Here is a 14,299-nt window from a genome sequence, read left to right on the forward strand (position 1 = left end):
TGAATATCCTAAAAATACACAAGGAAGTGATCGATTATCAAACTTATTTTTCATATATGGTCTAAGACATGGATAACAAAGACATCCAAATACTCGTAAAGAGGTATAATTAGGAGTTTGACCAACCAATTTTTCAAAGGGAGAGACTAGTTTAAGAAGATATGTAGGTAACCGATTTATTAAGTAAGCTGCAGTACGAAAAGCAAAACTCCAAAAACTCATGGGTAAAGAGGCTGTTTGTAACAAAGTAAGCCCTGTTTCAACTAAATGGCGATGACGACGTTCAGCCGCACCATTATGTTGAGGTGTGTGAGGAGGAGTTTGCAAGTGATTGATTCCCTGTTGTTGAAAATATTTTTTAAGAGCAACATACTCTCCCCCCCCATCAGAATATATAGTTTGAATTTTGGAGTTAAAGGTGTTTTCTACAAGCTTTTGAAAGATTGGAAAAATTTCGATAACCTGAGATTTTATTTTTAATGGATACAGCCAGATATATTTTGTGAAGTGATCAACAAAAATAATATAATATCGAAATTCATCCAAAGAAAGTTCTGGTGCAGGGCCCCATAAATCAGTATAAACAAGTTCTAATGGTTTGCTACTAACCAAAGAAGATACTCCAAAAGGTAACCTATGACTTTTATTACAGCGACAAGGATCACAGACACTATCCTTAATAACAGTCACAGGAATATTAAGTTTAGACAAAACAGAATGAAGAATTTTCGAACTTGGATGTCCAAGCCGTTGATGCCATGACACAGAAGATAACCGAATATGATGACTTTCAAAAGAGCCCAAGCTGCGAAGTTTATAAAAAGACTGATCAAGGTTGCCTTTGTACAGGATCTCCCCCGTGAACTGATCCTTAATAAAATAAAAATGAGAGAAAAATTCAATGGAAACTTGGTTAGAATCACAGAACTGAGGAACAGAAATAAGATTAGATTTTGCTTTGGGCACATATAAGACATTTTGAAGAAGACACTTTTTCGATGGTAAGGACACAATACCAGAACCAGTTCGAGTTATGGACAAACCTGACCCATCAGTTAACTGTAGCTCATCTGGTCCATCATACGCCGAATGAAGAGATAAGCTATTCAAGTCATTAGTGACATGATGCGATGCTGCAGAATCAAGCAACCATGGCTGGGAATTCTGGGACTGCACACTTGTAGCATTAGCTTGAGCTTTTCTAGCAATATTTGCAAAGTATCGTTTGGCTTTAAAACAGTCTTTAACAACATGCCCAAACCGATCACAAAACTGACATTGAACAGTAGAACGGGATCCAGAGAACTGAGACTGCGTCTTAACATCTGAAACACGTTCACCAGAGGAATTTCCATTAGACTGACGATAAAAATTGCCCTGTGAATTAGATCCCCTTCCAGCAGCAGTCTTGCGAATATTATTAGCAGTAACAGGAAGAACATCATAATTTGAATTAACCTGCTTCAAATACATCTCATAAGCTAATAACTTATCTTGTAGTTCTTCAAAACTAACGATTGTGTCTCTGGCATGAATTGCCGCTGCGATTGCACGGAATTCAGATCCGACACCACCAAGAACCTGAACAACAAGATCTACATCATTCAGTGGACTCCCGCACAACGACAGCTCTTCTGCAATACTCTTAATCGTTGTTAAATATTCAGAAACAGAACGAGATTCTCTCTTCGTTCTAGCAAGTTTCTCTCGCAGAGATAAAACTCTGGTGGCAGACTTATTGGCATAGGACATTTGTAGCTTTCTCCATGCATCAGCAGACGTATCAGCATCTGCAATATCATTCATGATCGAAAAAGAAAGGGAGGCTCGAATAGCAGCAAGAATCAATTGATCTTGACACTCCCAAAATTCATAATCTGGATTTGAAATCTGTACACCTCCCTTATCAGCAACAGTAGCAGAAGGTACAGGTACCGTACCTAGGACATATTTCATCAAGCTATGTCCTTTCAACAGCGGTACAATTTGAGCCCTCCAAGTTGGATAATTCGTAGCAGTGAGTTTTAGAGGCAGCTGTGCATCATTAATTGTTACAAGAGAATGCCCAGAAGAATGAACAACAGTGCCGCTACCTGAAGCCATGTCAAAGTAAAGAAGAAAGAGATTGAAAGAAAATCAGAGATTGGATCGGAAAAAGCGTTTTAAGCTTTGTGCTCTGATACCATATACAGAAGACTATAGAAAAGAAGAGATGATCGTATTGTCATTAGTATGCTGTTTAAATACAAGAAGAGTCCTATACTAAATAGTATATGGTTACAAAATAAGTTACAACAGAAATTATCTATCCATAACAACCTAAACAAACTTTATCAATATCTGTTAACTCTTATCTCCAATAATATAATCTGTTATGAAAAGGTTTATAGAATTATAAATAGGTTAATCCTCTCTATTCTAAATTTTAATTTTCGCTAATTCTAAAAAGATACAAACATGAAAAAAGAAATGAGAACATTGATGTAAAAATTTTAAATAAAATTAGCTATTTAGGTGCCTGATTTATTCTCCCCAAATTATTAAGATTGGTGTTTTAAATTAATGTATTAGATCTTGAATTAACTTATATTAGCACTATAGTTTTTTTTTTTTTTAAGAATTTCATTTAAATTATGCCACCAAAACTTTTTAAATTTTTACTTCTTAACTTAAATTAGAATTTTCATATTTCTTTGAAATATTTTCAATTAATAGTAATTAAAATTTACATAATAAATATATTTTTATTATGCCATATTAAAAATATTTTTTTAATAATTTTAATTTATATATAATAAATATAATTAATGTTTAAATTTATCGAAAAGCACATGCTAGAAAGATTAGTAAAAAATAGATAATATGAGGAATCACAATAAATAAGATTCGAATTCCAAATAGGATACTCTTTTAGGTAGAGGCTTATTTTTTTTTTTTTTTTTTTAGTATTGGGAAGGAAAATTCGAATCTTTATTTAAAGTCATGTCGTAAATGCACTTACCATTATATTATACCTTGGTGTGCAGGAGAGGCGTATTTTACATTGGCTTTAACAAATCGATATCTTTTTTTTTTTTAATGGTGATTATAAGACAAATTAAGCTCCGTTTGTTTTCATAAAATAACAGGAAAATAAGTCAACAGAAAATATTTTTCTGATTAAAGGAAAATAACTTTCCATTTTCGTAAGAGTAAAACATTTTTCGAACATTAACAAACCTTACAAACCATATTTTTTTAAGTTATTAATCATCGTAGTCACTACCATCGGTCACCATTTACCACCAACTACCACCACCAGCCACCTATGGCTTTCATAATTTACATTTTTTTTTTTGTATTTGAAACAACTCAAATTTTTATTTTCAAAGATTTTCCAATTAAATTTAATAACCGACAGCTTGGAAATTTATTTTAATATTTTAATGCGAACACTGTGAGAAACCGAACCGAAAACCGATTGAAAAAGTCGAAAACCAATCGAAAATCAAAGATTTGGGTCGAATCGAACCGAATCGAACCGGTTCGACCCAAACCATCTAGAAAATTCCCTTTCCTTTTTTTTTCCAGCGCTGCACCTCTCTACTCCTCACCATCACAGCAGCGCCTCCTCCTTCCTCTTCTTCTTCTTCTTCTTTCTTTCTTTCTTTCTTTCTTTCTTTCTTTCTTTCCCTTTTCTTCTTCCTCTCTTCTTCTTTCTTGCTGTGACTGCGCCTGCGTCGACCTCAGCCAGCAACAGTAGAGGCGCGATCCACAGCCAGTCGCACCGCCTCCATCGCGCACAGCACCGCCTCGCCGCTCCTCCGCGCGCCACAGCCAGCGGCTCCACCTGCAGCAGCGCTTCATCCTCAGCCAGATCGCAGCGCCACAGCTCCTCGAGTTCATTGCGCCACCATCCTTGCTGTCCAGTAGATCGCGCCACTTGCTCGCAGTCCCGATGCGCGTAGCTCCGATCTAGCACGCGTAAGCCTTTCCGATCTAGCAAAATTCAACAAAAATTATACTTGGGGTATAGAGCAATTCTTGCTAATTCTCAGAATTTATTTTAGTAATTTGGGTATAATTTAACTTAGTAATTTTAGTTAATTAAATTAATTTTAGTAATCTTGATTAGTTAATTTAATTTAGCAAATCTGATTAGTTGAATTAATTTAATTTAGTGTTGATGAGTCGATTAATAAAAATATATTTGATTAATTAAAATTAAATTCTGGTAATAAATAAAATTGTTGGGAAATTATGATTTATGGAATTAAAGAAAAATTAATATAGTTGATGTGGATAAATGTGGAGGACGGGAAAAATTAAATTGATGGAGGATGGAAAATTTAATTGATTGATTGCCCGATGGATGGGCTGTGTGATTTGGAGTTATTAGATAAAATTGTTGATACTTTAAACAGGTGGAAAGTCCAATTTTTAGGGGAGATGCTGTCGAAATTTCGGTAGAAAATAAAATGAATTTCGGTAGCAAATAAAATTTATTATAGAAATTTAATTAATTATAAAGAGTAAATTATTGATAGAAATTAAATAGGTTAAGAATAGTAGTGTGATGAATAAATATTTTATCTGATATTATTCTTTTTCCGATGTCATTTTTACTTTGCTTAGATCGCTCGGGTCCATCTAGTGCTCCTCCCGGATAGAATCAAAACTAGAGCTTCGTTCTCCACCACAGTGAGTAATAATAAATAATGCATATCAACACTGCATTTGCATAACATTACATTTTTATATATTTACATATTGTATTTTCTCATATATATTATGTTATGATCACTATAATTATACTTGTGCATAATTGTGCATTTGGATGAAATTGGTGTATTATGATAAATGAATTGTTTGATTATTTGTGCTGTGTATATACTGTGCTCTGTTTGTGTGGAGTTGGGATGAAGTGGGTCACCATGGGTTTGTGAGGACGGTCGATAAATAAGGATCCTGATGAACTGATGAAAGTGGACCGTCGGCCGGGTAAATGGGAGATCGGCGCCCCCGTGTGCACCTGATGAACTGATGAAATGATGTTGATGATATGGAAAAGAAAAGAGAGAATGTAAAAATAAAATATTGAGAGGACTGGTCAAGTGAGGATTAGACCGGTCGGCCAGATATGGGGGATTGGCTCCCCGGGTGCACATGTTTGAGAGGATGGGCTGTTTGAGAGGACGGCTCGTCGGGGATTTAGGTGACGCCACTGACTAATTTCCACGTGATGTGATTATTTGAAGGTGATATTGTTGTGGGTGCTGATATGATGACATATGAGTGACTGTTGTGTGTTCATTCAGTATACTAGGGTGCATTTTGCTTGCCTGTATGTGGTGTGTATTATTTATTATTATTCACTGAGTTGCAAAACTCACCCCCTTCTCTCCAAACCTCCCAGGTACTAGGAAGCAGCTGATTCGATTGAAGCTCTGCAATCTTCTCCGCAGAGTTATAAATGTAAACTTTATATTTTTGTTATTTAATTTTGGTTGTATAAGTTACTCTTTTATCAGATTATTATTGAACTCCGCAGTTATAGGATTGTGTATTTAAATTGGGCCTTATTGTTAGCACTACGCTATAAATTAATTATTGTGTAATTAACTGTAGGTAAACTAGTAAGCCCTTATTGTGATTATGAGTTATTGTGAATAGGCCCTGGTTAAATTTTATGTATTATTTGATATTGGGCCAGATGTTTGAAAATTTTATAAAACTTATATCTCAAGTCATATGGGCTTACTGTTTTGTTGAAATTAGGAGAATCATGTAGACAGATTGAATAATTTAGGCTTACTACGGGCCTCGGGGGCCTTAAGCTTACCTAGGCCCTAGTGCCGGTCCGGCCCACGGAAACGGGTCGTGACAAAGGTGGTATCAGAGCAAAAGTTCATAAGTCTAGATGTAACTGCGGAGTAGTTCCTGTCATGTCTTGACATAGTCTTCCTTGCTTTCCTCTTCAGCGTTGTTCGCAACCAGATTAGAGTTAAGTTGTTTAATAAGTAAAATTTTGTATCCTTGTTCTTTAGAGATGTGATTTAGTTACTGATGCTAAGGGGATGGTTTAAACAAAAACCCTTTTATGGAATAAATAATATTCATATATAATTTAAGTATGTAAGAAGATAAGTTATATAGGATTAATAAGTTGAGGTTAGTTGATGAAAGTGTGCTATTTTTTATTTAATACGTGTTGAATGTGGAATACATATTTAAGAATGCATGAATGTGTGTATAGGTGTGCTTGCGGAATTGAGAATGAGTTGCTAATAATTTAACAAGAGAACTAAATGATTCGGATTCGAGGACATCAGAATCTATTTAATTAGAGTATTGAATGAGTATATGAATTTGATGAAATTTACATGATGTTGGTTAGTGGAATTTCTTATATTTATTGAGATAAATATTTTCTGGATGGAATGGATATACATGATTTTTATAAGGTCTGAATGTTGAAGGATTTGGTGCGATTTGGTATAATAATTGGTGATGAGTATTTTTCATAAAGAATAATATTGGTGGAATTATTATATGAAGTGAGTTTTATTTATGAGTAATTACTGCTTGGTGGGACAAAGTGTATTGTAGCATTCATCAGCTATTTAGTTTCAAGTGTATGAATGTAGGGAATAATATAAATTATTGTGGTTATAAGAAAAGTAAATTGTGATTCTTAGTAAAAGATAAACTACTTTAATCATGATGTACTTAGTGGTGGATATTGTGTGGATTGTGGCATCTTATGGTTTAATATGGTACAAGTAAGAATTAAATCTAATGGTATTTAGCCTTTTGATATTTAAAATAATTGTTGCACACTCGATGGTATGTGAATTACAAACAATGATTTTTGTTTAATGAGAGATTCTATGATCTGAGAAGGAGTTAATGACTCCATAAGGGAATTAAGGTACTTATGTTATGTAAATAGTGGGCTATGATGATTAAGTGTATTGATGAATGACATCGGACATGGAGAGATAATTGTCCAATTATTGAATTGATATAATACTAATGAAATAGATAAGTAAGGATGGATCTAGTCCTGTTATTGTTTGGATATTAAGAAAAGAATCAATTACAGAAACGTGAAGGGTATAAATTAATATGATTTAAATGAGGATAGTCAGTAATTAGAGGTTTAATAAATTAAGGATTATGGGTAACAAGATTTGATAAAACTAGAAATAATGATACCTCAGCAGCTTTAAGATAAAGACTTCTATACTTTGGGAATTCATGAGTGTATTAGACGGGACATAAGTAAGACCCTAGTATATGTAGGATGTTTAATAAGCCAGACTAAGTTTATGGATCTAGTATAATAAAATGAAAGTAAAAGATAATAGAGGAAACTAGTGGACTTGGGATTGGAACGCTATTATGTTGGGTGATAATTATATTAGAAAATGATAATTAGAATATAATTTGAAGGAGAATAATATTTGTGTAATTGTAAAGTTTCTTGTTATATTGATAAAAAAAAAAAATAGAGATAAGGTGGATATTAAGAATTTAAATGATCATAAATAGTAATTTTATGCTGTAAATAAATTTAAAATTTATAAAAATTTAGAAAGTTAACAGATGTTTTAGAATAAGTAGTTAAGGCTATGTAGTTAAACAAAAAATGAGCGAAATATTATTAAAGATAGAATGATGGAACATGTATACTATTGAAGGTAGGAAAAATGGCTTTGAGGTTTAAAATAATTATCACTGTTGATGATAATTCTAATAGGATATTAAATAAATAATTGATAATGTTATAACCAAACTTTTGAGTTGAGTTAATCAGGTCTTTGCGAGGTGAGTTTCGAGAATTTAGTGGTTCATGAATAGTAAATTTAAATCTAAAAAGAGATCAAAGGTAGGAAGTTATTGAATGTCTTATGTTAAACAAATAGATAAATGATTCGAGGATTGTAATCCCGATGACAAAAGAATTTAGTACTTATATTCAGAAAGAAAGATAGACTTTCTATTGGAGAGAAAGAGAGAAGAGAATTTTGACTACTGTAATTTGATAGCATCTAGTTGGAATAATAGTTGATAAAGGATCACGGGACTTAGCTTGAGATGACAACGAATGTAAATAAATTTAATTTCTTGACGTAAAGCAATTAAAATAAGGAATTTCTATTAATTAGTGCAACTTTTGCAAGTTGCTTGTTTTATTAGATAAAGAAGGGAAGTTATATTTATGTCCTTGGTAGAACATGAAGGTAATTAGAGTATTTTCATTCATTAGTAAGCAAGCTGAGTTTTAATTTACCATTTGCATGGAACAGTGAAACTTGGTATAAGAAGGAAAAGGTGAATTTGGGATAGTTTTAACAAATTAATGAAGAGAATACATGTTAGTGTTTGAAGACTAAGGATATAAACTAGAGGATTATTGGATGTGATAACAGGATGGTCTAAGACTACATCTTGATTATATTGGAGTGCCAACTCATGTGTGTCGATCAGATCACTAATCAATTCAAATTGCTCATGGGACTATTGAGGTACCAATTAGAGCGAAAATTATTGATACATAATGTAGAGTCAATGTAAACCTACTCTGAATTCCTTAGCAATTGGTAGCAATTATGATTGAATGAATAGAATTGTGTTATAAATGGTAGTTGCGACATATCTAATGGTTTAAGGAAATATTTAATTAGTTAGGTGCATTTGAGGAATGGTACATTGAAACTCAGATGTTGAGGAATTCAATGAGCTATTAACCCTGTTTGGAGTAAAGAATATAGAGAGAACATAATTAAGGTTGAAAATCTTCCTAGATCGTATTAGGTATAAATTTTACAATTTTTGGAGGTGATAGACATTATGATAGACTTGGAGAAAAAGGAATAACCCTATGATATTATTATCTGAATATTCTTTAAGAATTCATGGGATTAAGAATAAATATAAAACAATGGACATAGTGTAATCAGGAATTAGATTATAGGTTTAATATCCTTAATCTCATACTTAGCTAGAGCAAAGGCAATACTTGTTTAGGATTTCTGGATACGTAGACCTAGGTAAATTGGATATAAATTACGGTTTGGAGAATTTTACATCTTGATTAAGCTTGTAAAAAAAATGTAGACTGGATTTCATGATGGAATGGAGTATAATAGAACTGTGTTTGCGAATTTTAGAAAATAAATTAAGAATTATTCGGCATGGCAACAACTAATTTGGCTAGTTGCATAAGTTGTTGTCATAATTAGTTAAGAAATGGTATGATATGATAATTCGGGAAGAAGGATAGAGAGGTTAATAACTAAAATAGAGACTTGATTGTGAATTGAAATTTTCTCTATATAGTCGATGTATTATTTGTTTTTATGAGAATTCTCATTAGTAGGAATTGAGAATAAATTATATATCTTTTGTTGGAAAATAGTTAAGTTGATAAATATGTGATGAGATTGGGATAGAAGTCAGTATATCCTATCAGTTGATAGCACTTAGCTAGAGAAATGTCATGATTTTGTTTGAAATAAGCTTGTAGTAATACCATGAATTTGTTCTCTTTAATTGGAAAGGATTGAATGGTATTTAATGGTAGAATTGATAATAATAATAAGGATTCTAAATTGGAATAGTAATAAATTTGATTGAATATGTGGATTCTTATATCAGTAAGATTACATAATGGGTTGGTGTATGAGTTTCTTATGGAGTGATGATCATTGCCTATGATAGCTAGTGAGAGAATAAATGACGATACATCAATGTAAGGACACATGATATAGAGCTAATGAGATCAATAACCCTTACTTGAGCAGATGTTATAAGTGAATAAAATTCTTACGTGTAAAGGTGAATATTAGTGTCGAATCTGTGCTTTAAGTTATGAATATTTGACTTGAGGTGACAACTTGTAGACATAGTATGATTCACGTTTAAATTAACTTTAGGGATGGATTTATCTTATAATCATCTTACCCTCTCTATAAATTAGATTTTCTTCCCAGGTCTGTTCATTGGTTTGTCTTAATTATTAAATTTAAGAAAAATCAGATTCACCACTCTGACTAACGAACTTGCAACTTTATGTGAGAAGCATAACCACCATTGTCGTAAACAATTATTGTATCCTAGTTTCTTGTTATTTTCAAAATTCGAGGACGAATTTTTTTAAGGGGGGAAGACTGAAACAACTCAAATTTTTATTTTCAAAGATTTTCCAATTAAATTTAATAAACCGACAGCTTGGAAATTTATTTTAATATTTTAATGCGAACACTGTGAGAAACCGAACCGAAAACCGATTGAAAAAGTCGAAAACCAATCGAAAATCAAAGATTTGGGTCGAATCGAACCGAATCGAACCGGTTCGACCCAAACCATCTAGAAAATTCCCTTTCCTTTTTTTTTCCAGCGCTGCACCTCTCTACTCCTCACCATCACAGCAGCGCCTCCTCCTTCCTCTTCTTCTTCTTCTTCTTTCTTTCTTTCTTTCTTTCTTTCTTTCTTTCCCTTTTCTTCTTCCTCTCTTCTTCTTTCTTGCTGTGACTGCGCCTGCGTCGACCTCAGCCAGCAACAGCAGAGGCGCGATCCACAGCCAGTCGCACCGCCTCCATCGCGCACAGCACCGCCTCGCCGCTCCTCCGCGCGCCACAGCCAGCGGCTCCACCTGCAGCAGCGCTTCATCCTCAGCCAGATCGCAGCGCCACAGCTCCTCGAGTTCATTGCGCCACCATCCTTGCTGTCCAGTAGATCGCGCCACTTGCTCGCAGTCCCGATGCGCGTAGCTCCGATCTAGCACGCGTAAGCCTTTCCGATCTAGCAAAATTCAACAAAAATTATACTTGGGGTATAGAGCAATTCTTGCTAATTCTCAGAATTTATTTTAGTAATTTGGGTATAATTTAACTTAGTAATTTTAGTTAATTAAATTAATTTTAGTAATCTTGATTAGTTAATTTAATTTAGCAAATCTGATTAGTTGAATTAATTTAATTTAGTGTTGATGAGTCGATTAATAAAAATATATTTGATTAATTAAAATTAAATTCTGGTAATAAATAAAATTGTTGGGAAATTATGATTTATGGAATTAAAGAAAAATTAATATAGTTGATGTGGATAAATGTGGAGGACGGGAAAAATTAAATTGATGGAGGATGGAAAATTTAATTGATTGATTGCCCGATGGATGGGCTGTGTGATTTGGAGTTATTAGATAAAATTGTTGATACTTTAAACAGGTGGAAAGTCCAATTTTTAGGGGAGATGCTGTCGAAATTTCGGTAGAAAATAAAATGAATTTCGGTAGCAAATAAAATTTATTATAGAAATTTAATTAATTATAAAGAGTAAATTATTGATAGAAATTAAATAGGTTAAGAATAGTAGTGTGATGAATAAATATTTTATCTGATGTTATTCTTTTTCCGATGTCATTTTTACTTTGCTTAGATCGCTCGGGTCCATCTAGTGCTCCTCCCGGATAGAATCAAAACTAGAGCTTCGTTCTCCACCACAGTGAGTAATAATAAATAATGCATATCAACACTGCATTTGCATAACATTACATTTTTATATATTTACATATTGTATTTTCTCATATATATTATGTTATGATCACTATAATTATACTTGTGCATAATTGTGCATTTGGATGAAATTGGTGTATTATGATAAATGAATTGTTTGATTATTTGTGCTGTGTATATACTGTGCTCTGTTTGTGTGGAGTTGGGATGAAGTGGGTCACCATGGGTTTGTGAGGACGGTCGATAAATAAGGATCCTGATGAACTGATGAAAGTGGACCGTCGGCCGGGTAAATGGGAGATCGGCGCCCCCGTGTGCACCTGATGAACTGATGAAATGATGTTGATGATATGGAAAAGAAAAGAGAGAATGTAAAAATAAAATATTGAGAGGACTGGTCAAGTGAGGATTAGACCGGTCGGCCAGATATGGGGGATTGGCTCCCCGGGTGCACATGTTTGAGAGGATGGGCTGTTTGAGAGGACGGCTCGTCGGGGATTTAGGTGACGCCACTGACTAATTTCCACGTGATGTGATTATTTGAAGGTGATATTGTTGTGGGTGCTGATATGATGACATATGAGTGACTGTTGTGTGTTCATTCAGTATACTAGGGTGCATTTTGCTTGCCTGTATGTGGTGTGTATTATTTATTATTATTCACTGAGTTGCAAAACTCACCCCCTTCTCTCCAAACCTCCCAGGTACTAGGAAGCAGCTGATTCGATTGAAGCTCTGCAATCTTCTCCGCAGAGTTATAAATGTAAACTTTATATTTTTGTTATTTAATTTTGGTTGTATAAGTTACTCTTTTATCAGATTATTATTGAACTCCGCAGTTATAGGATTGTGTATTTAAATTGGGCCTTATTGTTAGCACTACGCTATAAATTAATTATTGTGTAATTAACTGTAGGTAAACTAGTAAGCCCTTATTGTGATTATGAGTTATTGTGAATAGGCCCTGGTTAAATTTTATGTATTATTTGATATTGGGCCAGATGTTTGAAAATTTTATAAAACTTATATCTCAAGTCATATGGGCTTACTGTTTTGTTGAAATTAGGAGAATCATGTAGACAGATTGAATAATTTAGGCTTACTACGGGCCTCGGGGGCCTTAAGCTTACCTAGGCCCTAGTGCCGGTCCGGCCCACGGAAACGGGTCGTGACAGTATTCTTCTTATATTTAACAATAAAATTTTTAAATTATAATGTTTTTATTATTGTTAATATTTTTTACGTTCATATAAGATAAAGACTTAATATTTTTAACTAATTTGCAAAATATTACAACCAAACAACAGAGAATAAATCATTTGCAAAATATTTTTTAAGAAAAATAGAGTCGAGATACATTATAAACAAGTGTTCACCTATTGGATTAGTGGAATGCTCTATCTTTTTTTGAAAATAAAAAAAGGCAAAGGCAACACTAAAGTTTTCGGCAACAAACTAATCAAGCTAAAAACATACACGTTAATGATTCGTTTGTTTCTGTAAAATAATTTGCTGAAAAATATTTTTCATTTTACAAAAATAAATGAACATTAACGTATATATTTTTAGCTTGATTAATTTGTTGCTGAAACTTTAGTGTTGCCTTTGCCTTTTTTTTTATTTTCAAAAAATGATAGAGCATTCCACTAATCCAATAGATGAACACTTGTTTATTTTTACAACTTTTATCTATAAAATCCATTCTAAGGCGAATTAGAAAATTTTAAAATGCTTGATGTTGAGGAGAGCCAGTGCTTTCTATTTTATTTTCTTACTATGTAGTATGTATAATACACAAGCGTTTTGTTTTGTTAATTTGGTTTGTCATTTCAATAATTTTTTTTTAAACCACTGGTATTGAATCGGTATAATTCAATTCAAAATTTAATTATAATTAAAGTTTTTTATTTTTTTTATACAGATATATTTCGTGAAAATTGAAATCGAAGCGGAGCTTTGTTTTTTTTCCGTTCCAACATCCATTTGTAATAATAAAAATATTAGATTGATTCCACTTTTGAAACGTAGGCTTAAAAAGCATTGAAAAGATTAAAGAAGGGGGGAAATACAGTAGAAATGGAGTAGTGTGAAACAGAGATCAGAGTTGGGCAAAATGTGCAGAGCCAGCTACGTTGGTAATGCATGCATAGGTAATTATGAATGCACGGAACCAGCTAAGCATATAATCTATTAGAGGTGAGGTGTCATCATATACCCTCTATGTGCCCCGCTTACCTCATCATTCTTTTAACCAAAATATTCATCCATATCCTCCATTACTTTGTATTTCATTTACCTTTACGGGACCGCTTTTTCATATTTTAGCGAATTAAAATTAAAATTTCTTTTTGTAACTTTCATTTTGAAGCTGGGGATCATATACTGTTGCTTTGTGAAACTTCTACAGAGATTTCGCTACCTCTTCGAATGACTTATGTTGGTAATGGAAAGACTCTGTTACAGTCTAAAGGTTTGCATATTGCATAGAGTTTCTTATTTTTTATTACTTAATGGTCAATTTGACTTCGAAGGAACTTCAGTATTAGACAAGACATTATTTCTATTATTGATATTATTAGATTGTGCAGTTTACATTTCTTAAGATTAAGTTTCCCTTCTTTTAATGATTTATTTTCACTTGATCATGATTTCTAAAAGTAGATGGCTTGGATGATTGACAGTATATACATAAATCTGTACTAAATTGAGAACAACCTTCTATAGGTTCTTTAAAATTTAATATTGATGGATTCTCTAGAGGAAAATCAGGTCTAACAGGTACTTTTGAAGTTTATAGG

At 33.0% G+C, this 14,299-nt stretch overlaps 1 long non-coding RNA gene across 3 annotated transcripts; it reads left to right on the forward strand.

The window, feature by feature from the left end:
* Window positions 1–3,653: 3,653 nt before the first annotated feature.
* LOC149498473 (uncharacterized) lies at window positions 3,654–12,548 on the forward strand. 3 transcript variants are annotated; one of them, XR_016319787.1, is made up of 5 exons: window positions 3,654–4,009; window positions 4,615–4,680; window positions 5,396–5,454; window positions 11,425–11,490; window positions 12,206–12,548. It is a non-coding gene; the product is annotated as an uncharacterized LOC149498473 (long non-coding RNA). The 3 variants fall into 3 exon arrangements; XR_016319786.1 differs by lacking the exons at window positions 11,425–11,490; window positions 12,206–12,548 and having other exon boundaries at window positions 3,725–4,009; window positions 5,396–5,738; XR_016319788.1 differs by lacking the exons at window positions 3,654–4,009; window positions 4,615–4,680; window positions 5,396–5,454 and adding an exon at window positions 10,390–10,819.
* Window positions 12,549–14,299: the final 1,751 nt, after the last annotated feature.

Source organism: Jatropha curcas, chromosome 2 (assembly GCF_041381405.1).
Source record: "Jatropha curcas cultivar XTBG-Jc1 chromosome 2, XTBG_Jcur_1.0, whole genome shotgun sequence".
NCBI classification, from domain to species: domain Eukaryota; kingdom Viridiplantae; phylum Streptophyta; class Magnoliopsida; order Malpighiales; family Euphorbiaceae; genus Jatropha; species Jatropha curcas.